General features: G+C 32.6%; 1 protein-coding gene across 2 annotated transcripts in view; it reads left to right on the top strand.

The window, feature by feature from the left end:
* LOC145293147 (DNA damage-binding protein 1-like) overlaps nt 1–12,500 on the top strand; it is a 273,779-nt gene that overhangs the window by 200,477 nt on the left and 60,802 nt on the right. The window lies entirely within an intron of this gene.

Genomic DNA, 12,500 nt, shown 5'->3' with positions numbered 1-12,500 from the left:
GTAGGTAGGCTCTGCCTACTGCCATTGCTCAAAATGACAAGGTAGTACAAAAGGGCTGCCTTGGAAGCTATCAGAGAATACATCCGAGATGCCCCATGGACCAATATCTTCTCTCTTCCTGATGAACAATATGCGAATGAGAAAGTCGAATGGTGCAAAGCGGGCATTGTACCATATGTTCCCACACTGAAGTATTATAGCAAGTCCCACCTAACCCCATGGTTCACTACAGATTGTGCAGCTGCCATTGCACAAAGATAGCATGCATTTTGCCGGTTTGTACGTCAAGTATGAATAGGCAAAAATTTATAGATGTTAAAAATCATTGTAAGAATGATATAGCCACAGCCAAAAGTAGGCATGTTGAAATAACCAAGAAATCTATAGAATCGCAGAAGATAAAAACTCATGATTTTTGGAAAATCTATAATAGTGTAGTGAATAAAGGATAATCAGTAATTCCTCCACAATCCAACAACCAGAAGGTTGCATGTATAGTAACTAAAAAGGCTGAACTCCTTGACCGATGATTCGCCAGGCTGCCATTGATGGACGTATATCCAAACAGTGTAACATTAATGCGGGAGTGCCTTATTCCTGGTAATATTGTGTCTGAGATGGGTATATTTGATGATGATGATGCAACACTCTATAACATGCACCAGGAAAGATGTACACGAATCTAAGACAATGGCAGAATCCTTAGAAAGTGATCTCCAGATTCTTGTGAAATGGCGCCGTAAATGAATGGTAACATTTAATACTAGTGAGATTAAGCTGTTCTCGGTTAACAATTACAAGAAATCTCTCCAACCACCAATATCCATGACAAATAACTCTACCTGAGAATATTTCCTTCAAACTCCTAAGCTTAACATTCACAGGAATAAATACATTGAGAACATTCTGAAGTCTGCTGCAAAGAAGTTGGGTTTTTTTGAGGAGTGTAGATAGAGCCACCTCCTCGTTAGCTTTAATCAAGTTTCCAAAGATCAAGTCTGTTCCTTTAATCTAACTGAGAGTTCTCCGAGTCATAATGAGAGTTCTTGCTTTCCAGTCAATGGCTTTCATGGGATCTGCACTTGGTCTTTTCGCAACTCTAAAACCCAGCTTAACTGTGGCATAGACAATTTGATGGTCAGATCTTACAGAAGAGAAAGCTGAGTTTGCTTGACAGTCCTTGATACTGTTCTGCCACTTAAGGATCAGTACGAAGTCTAGTTGGGCTCTGCTGTTATTTGGATACTCAAAAGTTTAAAGTTGACTGTTGCGCTTCATAAACTTAGTGTTAGTTGGATAGAGGTTAAATTCCTCCATTAAGTCAATGAGATGCTTGCGATTATAGTTGGTTTCTGCATGGAAGGTGAATTTAGCATCATCTGTTCAAGCTTAGCATTGCCGTCCCCTGATACTAAGAGAAAGTTGTGAGCTGGAACATTCTCCAAAATAGAACATAGTATTGCAAAACTGATTGATTTCCTCATCGCTATTATCGTTGTGGGGACTCTAGCAAGATATGACTGTTGTTTTAGGATTTTACCCTTGAAGTTGGCAATAACAACTCTTGATGATATCTTTTTCTACACTCGATAAATTCCCCATAGCTTTTGATGAAAACAGAATGCCTACACCTCCTACAGATGAGTTGACCGAATTTTTCCCACTAGAAGCGGTAACTAGATGATAGTGTTTCTTGCGGTACTTAATGTCAGCGTCAGGATGAAAGAAACCATGTTCTTTAACAGTAACTAGCGGAGGTACCCGGTGTTGCCCGGGTGTTTATAGGTGTGTGTTGGGGGGGGGGGTAAATAAAAACAAAATGGAAACTAAAGAATAAGCGAAGTAATAACCCTGTTTAAATATATAAAAAAACAATGTTAAAACTTTAAAAAAAAAAATGTTAAAACTTAAAAAAAACAATGTTAAAACTTAAAAAAAAACAATGTTAAAACTTAAAAAAAAACAATGTTAAAACTTAAAAAAAAACAATGTTAAAACTTAAAAAAATCGGACCCCCCCCCCAAAAAAAAAAAACGAACGCGATGCAAATGAATGATGTAAAAAAATGCGAACGTGATGGAAAAAAAACAAAAAAATTTAAAACTTCTTTAAAAAATCTGAAAAACAAAGACAAAAAAAACAGCAAACGCAAAAAATGGCATAAATAACCCTATTTCAATATTAAAACTTAAAAAAATCAAGGGTACCCGGCGTTGCCTGGGTGTTTAGAGGTATGTGTGTTGGGGGGGGGCAGGAATCAAAACAAAAGAATAAGCGAAGTAACAACCCTGTTTAAATATTACAAAAAAAAAAAATGTTAAAACTTAAAAAAAAAAAATGAACGCGATGCAAACGAACAATGTTAAAATTTCTTAAAATCTAAAAAACAAAAAAAACGCAAACGTGATGGGGGGAAAAAAAAAAAAAAAACTAACGTGAGGCAAAATGAATGATGTTAAAACTTAAAAAAATCTGAAAAACAAAAAATGAGCGAATGCAAAAAATGGCATAAATAACCATGTTTCAATATTAAAACTTTAAAAATTGAAAAAAAAATTTATCCGATACCTCGGATTGAACCTGCAAACACAATGCTGCCACTTTGACCATTGTGCCATGACCGCGTGAGCGAATTTGGGTTATTTTTATAATATTTAAACTAATTCAAATCCAGGCGTCTATTGAGCATGCGTATTTGCCTAGATTGTCATGAAGGAACGATTTTTTGCTACCCCTCCCTGAAGAAAAGTGTCTCATTGAGGGTTAATGTTTTTAGCCAATTTTTCGATATTTGTCGTCCAAAGGTTTGAACTTCAAAATGATACCTATCTGGTGAAAATCCGTCGCCTGTGTCGAAAGTTTTGTGAGACATATAAATACACACACACAAACACACATGTTGCCTTTTATATATATATAAACTAGCAGGGCTACCCGGCATTGCTCAGGACGTATAAACAATGAGAAAATTGAAGTTGATTTGGAACATATTTGTTATTTGTAGGATAGAAGAATTTTTAATGTCTATGTATCATTTGCTATTGCTATTATTTCGAGCAAAAGACTATTTTACCTATCCTAGGACGGGTATTACGCATGTATGAAATAATTGTAACAAATTAATACATTGTCTTGGTTAATGATTTCGCAACTCTTGCTTCACCATAAATTTCCACAAATTTAAACATTACTGGATTTCATTGTAGGAGATTGCAATGTGATCTCAAAATGGACATTATTCCCTCCAGCCCTATCCCAAAAGTGAAGGTTTTTTTAATCTCTAGAGAACTTCAGAACACGTTTAAAAGCAACATAATCATGCTTCTTTCTACTCACTACTACAACTGTGATGTCATTCCCCGAAGGTAACATTGAAAATTCAGAAAAATATTGGTCACTCCCTACAGTAACTCGCCTAGTTCACCTTCACAGAAAACCAACAATAAACATACATGAAATTAAATAATTTTAAGATCGTAAACTGTTTCAGCCATTTCTGAAACTACAAAAATACTATAAAATACAGACAATGAGAAAATTGAAGTTGGTTTTGAACATATTTGTTATTCCTAGGAGAGAGGAATTTTTAATGTCTATGTATCATTTGCTATTTCGAGCAAAAGAATATTTTACCTACCTTAGGATGGCTATTACACATGTACCATACCTAGGATTGGTAATTTACAGCATGTATATGAAATAATTTTACCTTTGCGAGGTCAGGTAATGTACAACATATTTAAAATAAGTTTACCCTCGGATGGGTAATATGAATACATATATGAAACAATTAAGCATACTCTCGACAGGTAAAGTACAACATATATGAAATAATTTCTCATCTCACCAAGGCTACTATAATTTTACGAAAACTGAAACAATTTTTAGAAGAGGGATCATTAGGATTTCCAAATTAATGCATAAATGCATTGTCTTGGTTAATGATTAGGTAACCATTGCTACATCATAAATTTCAGCATTACTGGGTTTCTTTCCTTCCTCATTATTGGCACTATAATTGTAAGAAAAATTATGTCATTCTTGGAACATGTCTCAACAGGCTTTTCAAATTAAACATAAATACATTGACACAATTAGTGATTAGACAACCTTTGCTTGCATAATGCTATTGAGAATTCCCCGACCAAAAAATGAAAATAGCAGCGAGTACCTGTGCAAAAAAAAAATAAATAACCACAGTAGCCAAGAAAAGGTAAAAAAAGATAGGAAGATAAAGTGATTTCCCAAGCAACCTAGCTTTGATTTGCTAGATATTCCCGTCATTAAAGACCAACCTTGTATCTAATTTTGCCTTAGTGTGGAGGCAAATAAATATTAACAACATTAAATGTAAACAAAAACATAACAGTGATTTTTTTTTGTTTTTTTTGCTAACATCTTAACCTGGTGTAATTTTATTCTGGCCGGCGTCGATTGAAATAGTATCCCACCTTCAGACAATTGCTAGCAAGAGAAAAATGTTTCTTATCCTGGGCAACACTGTGTTTGAAGACAGTGAGTAATAGGTATAAAAAAATTAATTTTGCTGAGATTGAATGTAAAACAGTAATGTTTGATTAATAAGAAACAAAAACGATTTGATATTTCAATTAAAATTATTATTTAAATATTTAGATGATATAAAAAAACAGTCTGTACAAAATAAAAATATACTCATTGCTAAGAAGTATTTTTTAATTAACAAAAAAAATTCTTGATACTCGGGTAAAAACACAATATGTTCTATTTTTTAATACAAAAAAAAATTACATTAAAATATAAATTGACTGACAATTTGTGAAATGTTATTTGTTTGAAAAAAATACCACACTATCATGAAGAATTTTGTACTATGTTCAAAGATATCAAATTGATTATGCTTAGAAAGACTTCTATGTAAAGTAAATGAAATGAGAACATATTTTCTTAAAATTCATGATTATTTAAAACAATCATTTTGCAGAAAGTGATATGATTTTTAAGTAATGAAATATTAATTACAATGTGTAATTGTATTGTGATCATTAAATAAGAGTGCTCTTTTATTGGTGTTCATTTAGGTACCCAGGAATGCATGATGCATTTTTTTGTCAAAACAATTTTTTGTTATAGCCAAGTGAATATCTGCACAATATAAACTGAAGTAAACCAATTTGACAAAATAGTTAAGCGTTAATTTAGAGTTCAATTTAGTTAAAGTAAAAAGCAAAGTAAATAAATATAAAACGAGTTTATAGATTATTTAATGACGTCTGTAAATGATAATGAGACTGGTTGACAAAAATGTATAAGTTGTTGCATTTACACATCCCTGAAAGTATTTTTCCTGGATTTAAAGAAGCTCTATTTGGTTTAAAGAAAAAAATAATCGAAAACTAACAGAACATGACACATGTAGTATAATCACATTAAACATTCATCTGATATTTAGTGAGGCTTCAGGGAGAAAGAATGTAAAGTAACTATAATGAGAACATATTTTCTTAAAATTCATGAGTCTTTAAAACAAACATTTTATAGAAATTGATATGATTTTCAAAGAATTTTTCCCAGAAAGGTTTTTAAGTAAGGAAATATTAATTACAATGTGTAATTGCTTTAGCATCATTAAAACCTTCTATACATAGGAAGCACATTAGTTTTTTATGAAATCAGCAAACTAACAAAACATAAATGTAGTATATAATCACTTCAAACATTGATTGTGGTCCTGGATATGACCTTAAACTATATCTGATGATGAGGCCCCAGCTTGCGGGCTTTAGGAAGTGTGGAGCCAACCCTTAATTGCCATTGCTCCCAAGTCCACTCTAACCCAGAGTGGTAGTACCTGTTAGGGTTCTAACTCTGGGTTAAATAGAAACCGATTTGAAAAAAAAAATCAAATGTATTCTATTAAAAAAATTTTCTTCAGAATCACTGGATCAGCATTGAATAACCTAAAAAGGGTTGATATGCTGTAAAACAAAAACCAACCAACCAACCAACCAACCAACCAACCAAACATTGATTGGATATTATTTGGTGTGAACTTAGTGAGCTATACTTATGTAAAGTAAACAAAATGAGAACATAAAACCTAAACCTCCCCATGTTAAGAACTGCTTTCTTAATAGGCTCCCCCCAACATTATTTTGAAAGCCATTCTTAACATGGAGAGTGGGTTCAGAACGATTGATTATTAATGCAAATAATGTAATAAATAAATTAATGAAAATAAAGGTATTTATTTATTTTGCCACGACTAAAACTAAAATCAGTTCAGTACAAACACGCATGGTAAATAAAGAAATAAATTATTAAAAAAACAGAACCGTTTTTTGATTTGTTTTGTTGTGTTTAATCTAAGCATACATCATAATGTGAGAATGTTTTTGTTATTTAATAAAAACAAATGTAAAGAAATATTTCACCTAACAATGTAAAAAAAAAACGATATCATAACTATTAAAACTATTTATAACTCTATTGTTTTGAAAGCCATTCCCAACAAGGAGAGTAGGGGGTGTTTGTACTTTCACCTAACAATTGAATTTAAAAAAAAAAAAAAGATATCGTGAAACTTCCATTTAAAATATAGAAACTATTTAAAAATAGTGCGGTAATTTTTTTGTTTTTAAAAACACAAAAAATTGTCTACATAGTGAAGTCGTTAACAGCGTAAACATCAAGAAAAAAAAGTAGCAAAATAAAGAAATCTATGTATTGGAACCTATAATTAAAAAAAATAATTGTTAAACAACATGATTAATTTAAATTAAATTTTAATCATAGGATTACATGTTTTTAAAAGTTGGCCTTCTATGGTTTAACAGATTACCCTTTTTAAGGCCAAATTTGGCCTTTTTTTATGCTCTTTAATGAACCATATTTTTGACTGCCATATTTTTCGTAATGAAATCGCATAGAAAAGGCAAATTTGGCCTTAAAAAGTCCAATCTGTCAAACTTTATAAAGGCCAAATTTAAAAAGTAATACTCGACCTCGAAAAGTCATACATTTAGTCTAATAAAAATGATAAAAAATGAAAATTAATTTTATCTGGTTTTATTTCAGCCTTTGGATGCAATAATGTGTTTTATATAATATATAATTTATATATCAATTAATTTACGCTGCTAAAAAAACAACACGTATGCTTCTACAGAATATGAACCAAACGTAAATTAAATCCGAGAAATCTCTCTATTTTTTTTTTTAATAAGATTTTTTTTTCTGTTCGAAGTGTAGAAAAAAGAAAAACAAACTTTATAACTTTATAGTAACTGAACTATTAAGAAATTGACAGGCAAGTGTTTTTTTTTTTTTTTTTTTTTAAACTAATTTATATGTATGTAAATTGTAAAATGAAATAGGGACGTAACAAGTTTTGTTTCAATAAAAAAAAAAACAATGTGGTTTTATGTCATAATTGTTCACCAAAATTGTTTGGTTTATGTAACAAATAAAAAATGTAATTAAATTAATAAAAATAATAAAAAAATAAAACTATCGTAGCATTCATCACTACGAAAAAGTAAAACTAAGAAAAAGTCAAGTCTTTTTTTTTTTTCCAAATACAATAGGGACTGAATAGAAAATAAAAAAAAAAATGTGGTTTTACGTCGTAATTGTTTGTATTTACGCATGTGCACACGTTCCTTAAGATATTTACACTATTTACTAAAGTCAGTGAGACATGAAAAGTCAAAGTCAAAATGATTAATTAATCAGATGAGGATTAATTAATCAGAAGATGGATTTGAAGAAAAATATGAATGATGTGAAAATCGTAGACATAAGGAGATTAATTTTCTAAAGTATCATTTGTCTTGCTTAGAATACTAAAAATCTTTGATATGAAACTTAACCACTTCATTTCAATAAGGGTTTTTTGAAATTCATTGAATCATAATTGTATGTATGTATGTATGTATGTATGTATGTATATATATGTATGTATATATGTATACTCATCGGCACAGTGGGCCACAAAGCAGTTTTGAGTTGCCAGAGTTAACCTGTGTCAACTGTGGACGGACATACAAAATGGGAAAATGAGTTTTTTTGTTGTTGTTTAATACATAAAAACATAGATATATTTATTCATTCATATTATTTTCTACCTTATCGATTTCCGTGTTGGGTCTAATATTGTGTTTTATATAAAAAGAAACAGTTTTTATAATTTTATTGTCTGCCAAATAATTTACGCTGCTGAACTCACATGTGCGGTTTTTTTTTTTTTTTTTTTATCGAGCTATTTGCAATGTATGTTCTTGATTAGTTTATTGGACTGTATAAATTCTAATGTGATAATGTTATTCAATATCTGGAATATAACTGGTAAATACAAAGTAAAAATCCGCTATAAATGTAAAAAAAAAACTTAAAAACAAGTAATGATATTTGTTATCGTTAGGAGTTAACTTATTATGTTTATTGAAAAATAATGTAAAACCAATATAGTGCATGTAATTATATTCTAACAAAGTAATAAATGAATAAAAATAAGTAAATAAAAATTATAAAAATAACTTTTAGCGAATGACTTATTGAAAGGACCGTTTTATTAGTAAATTAAGTATTTGGAATAATAGACTATTTTGATCGTAAAAGCGATGTGAAACCGATATAGTGCATGAAAAATGTATTCTAACACAGTAAAAAAGTTTAAGTTGATTTTATCGATAAATGATGTAAACAAATATCTATATATCTATAAAAGTGAAAGTGTCTGTCTGTCTGTGTACATTTCCCTACACAATAACTCTGTCAATTTTCAGTCTACATACTCGAAACTTGATATACAGGGTATTGAGATTTGGGAAATCTTTGTAATCCATTTTTGGCCAGAAATTTGGCTGTTAAGGAGGCAAAGTTCAACGATTTGGCCTTTGAGAACTCTACCAAACTCCTCCACCAATTTTGGGTCTAAACACTTGAAATTTTAGGTGGACATGGATCTAATTTAATAAATTGATTTGAGCCCAAAACAATAAATGTTAAGGGGTTATAAAAGAGGTCATAGTTAAAAAAAAAAAAAAAATTTACCTCTGCGGTCTCTACCAAATTACTCAGACAATTTCTAGTGTAAACATTTGAAATTTTACATAAAGGGTATTCAGAGATAGGGCAAGCTTTTTAATCGGTTTGGGTAAAAAATTTGAGCTACAAATATATGAATCTACGTATGTATGTTTGCATGTTCACAAGATCAGTATCGTTTTGAAGCTCGACCCTTTCAAATGACAAAGACCAAAAAATTGGCTAAAAACATTAATTTCTTTATCTTCGACTGGACACTTTTCTACAAGGAGCCGTCGCTTTTTTCGCTGATATTTTCAAAAGTCATCTCCTCTTTTCGATTGTCTAGCCTTAATTTAAACCTACGTTACTTCTGGTTGTTACAGCAAAGATGTCACATTTTTTTCTTGTTCTTTTCCTCCTTCCCAGTACTGGTTCGATCCTGCCTTGCTACTACCACTTTTTTTTTTTCTTTTTGCTCAACACCCATCTCCAAATACCCGGGCAACGCCAGGCACCCATGCTAGTTTTAAAGAAAAGTAAAAAAAAAAAAACAAAAAAAATTTATCACTAAATATTCTGTTGGCGTAAGGACAGTTTTATTATTAAACTAGCGGGGGTACCCGGCGTTGCCCGGGTGTTTGGAGGTGTGTGTGGTGTTAAATAAAAAAGAGACCGGGGGGGGGGGTAAAGTTGGTAGGATCGAAGCCCTGAGGCGAAGTTTAAAAATAAAATCAGCCAGCCAGAATGAGTTACTGAATGATGTTTGAATTTATTTAAGTAAGAACCAAATTGACAGGCGCGCGCAGGGAAGTCGGGAAGTCATGGAGCGTTACGATGATGACGGAAGCTATTCAGCAAATGAGGTCAATGACCAGGTTTGTTTTTTATAAGCGAAGTAAAAAAAGAAAACAACATTAAAACTTAAGCTGGGAGGGGGGGGGGAATCAAAACATCGAAAAAAACACAAAAACAACTAACGTAAGGCAACGATGTTGAAAACACGTGAGAAATGGCTTAAATAAGCCTGTTTCGATATTAAAATTTAAAAGTCGGTGGGTACCCGGGTGTTTTTGGGTGTGTGGTCAGGGGTGGATAAGCGAAGTAAAAAAAAAACAGAAAAACGAACATGACGACGATGTCAATGACTAGGTTTGTTTGTTATAAGCGAAGTAAAAAAGAAAACCACGTTAAACCTTAAGCAGGGGGGGGAGGTAATCAAAACATCAAAAAATAAAACAAAAAAACTAACGTAAGGCAAACGAACGATAAAAGCAGAAAAACGAACATGTGAAAAATGGCTTAAATAAGCCTGTTTTAATATTAAAATTAAAAAAATCAGTGGGTACCCGGGTGTTTTTCGAAGTAAAAAAAAAAAAAAAAAAAAAACCCAGAAAAACAAACGTTATGTGAAAAATGGCTTAAATAACACTGGTTCAATATTTAACTTTAAAAAATCGAAAATAAAAAAGACATCTCACACCACGATTCAAACCCAAAACATTTAGATAATGAACCAACACGCTAATCAACTGAGCTAACGCGACGTACATGAAATTTAGTCAGTTTTTCAACTATTTAAAGTAAATCAGGTCATGACGTCATCTGACGCATGCGTAAAACCGGTTGCCGTCACAAGAGGACCGTTTTTATTGACCCCCATATCGAAAATTGTCGATTTTGGGGTGAAAAAATTAACATTTTTTGCCAATTTTTCGGTATTTTTTTGAGCGAAGGATGGAGCTTCAATATAATACCGAGTTTGTGAATTTTCGTTGAGGCTGTCGAAAGTTTTTAGCGGACAAACAAACATACACACATACATACATTTTCGCTTTTATATATATACTAGCGAGGGGTACCCGGCGTTGCCCGGGTGTTTTTCGGGGTATGTGAAAAAACCCCGAAAATGTGAAAAAAACCCGAAGCGTTGACGACGCGCAGTTGGAAAATAGTAAAGTGTTAAAAAACCAAACAGGTGCGCGTTATTGATTGACGTGACAGCGATAGGTATTTAGCAGTTACGATTTTGTGCGGGACAGTTTTGAATAAATCGGTTTGTTTGTTTTTAAAAATCTGCTCCCTGTTTATTAGGAGGAGCGAAATGAAAGCTACAGTCTGATATGACGAAGTCGACATTGAACAAACGTTACTTAGCTCTCTTGAGACAACTGGCTTTCGGCCTGTGATATTTATTTGCTTCCCCACTGAGCAAATTAGGCACAAGGCCGTTTTTTAATGTGGAGGAGGGGGGAGGGAAAGGGGGTACCAGCTCCCGAGAGGTGGGAAATGGGAGCTGGATTAGAAACTGTTGGTATGAAGGGTTGCCCCTTCAGTGACCAAGGTCAGATATGTGGGGTTGGCCCCACATATGGTCTTTGCTAGTCATAGCTGGTCTGTGCTAGTCATAGCTTTCCAGCATCTGTCGGAACAGATACTACACTTTAATCTTGTCCCCCGTGCCGCCGAAGCGGGGGGGGGGGGCTGTCGGCCTGTGATTAGAGTCGAGTTTCGCTTTTTTTTATACTGAAAACCGAATGTAACGCATGCCGATGCGGGAAATGTGGAATAATTAACGTTTGAAAGTCAATAAAATTAAATAGACAGGCAAGCTCCGTGGATAACTCTGAGATATTACAATTTATAGATGATCTAAAAACCTCGGAAAAAAAACAAAAAAAACAAAAAAAACTAACGTAAGGCAAACAAGCGATTAAAACAGAAAAACGAACACATGAAAAATGGCTTGAATAAGCCTGTTTCGATATTAAAATTTAAAAAATCAGTGGGTACCCGAGTGTTTTTGGGTGTCGCTAAGAATAAGCGAAGTAAAAAAAAAAAAAAAAACAGGAAAATGAACGTTACGTGAAAAATGGCTTAAATAATACAGGGTTCAATATTTAAATATAAAAAATCGAAAAAAAAACAAAACATCTCACACTACGATTCGAACCCAAAACGTTTAGATAATGAACCAAGGCCTTAACTACCTGGGCTAAACCGACGCATCTGAAATTTGTTTGGTTTTTCAACAGTAAATCAGGTCATGATGTCATCTGACGCATGCGTTGTTGACCACCTCCCCCCTGTCGAAAATTGTCGATTTTGGGGTGAAAAAGTTAACGTTTTTCTTTCTATCTTTCTCTGTTTGCATCTCTCTCTCTCTCTCTGTTTGCGTCTCTCTCTCTCTCTCACTTCGTCTTCCTGTTACTAAAAAAGAAAATGGCGTCTGGCTGTTTTTTTTTGTAAAAACTTTGATCGTTAATATTTTTTGTAAGCATATTTTTTTTTTACTTCACATTTTTGGCTTGTTATTTTTCATTTAACTATCGTATCTAAGTATTTTTAATGTGCTAATAACTTTGGTAACGTTGTCATAGCGTAGAAGTTCATAGTTTAGCTTGTGAGAGGGTTAATTTTTATTTTACCGATAACAATTTTTAAATTCAGACTGCCATTAGAGCTTGCTGATATCAAGATAACGTGACATGACT

This window comes from Euprymna scolopes, chromosome 14, assembly GCF_053919585.1.
Source record: "Euprymna scolopes isolate OS-2025 chromosome 14, ASM5391958v1, whole genome shotgun sequence".
Lineage (NCBI taxonomy): Eukaryota > Metazoa > Mollusca > Cephalopoda > Sepiida > Sepiolidae > Euprymna > Euprymna scolopes.
The sequence above is the reverse complement of the archived record's forward strand: the minus strand, read 5'-3'. Positions and strand labels throughout refer to the sequence as shown.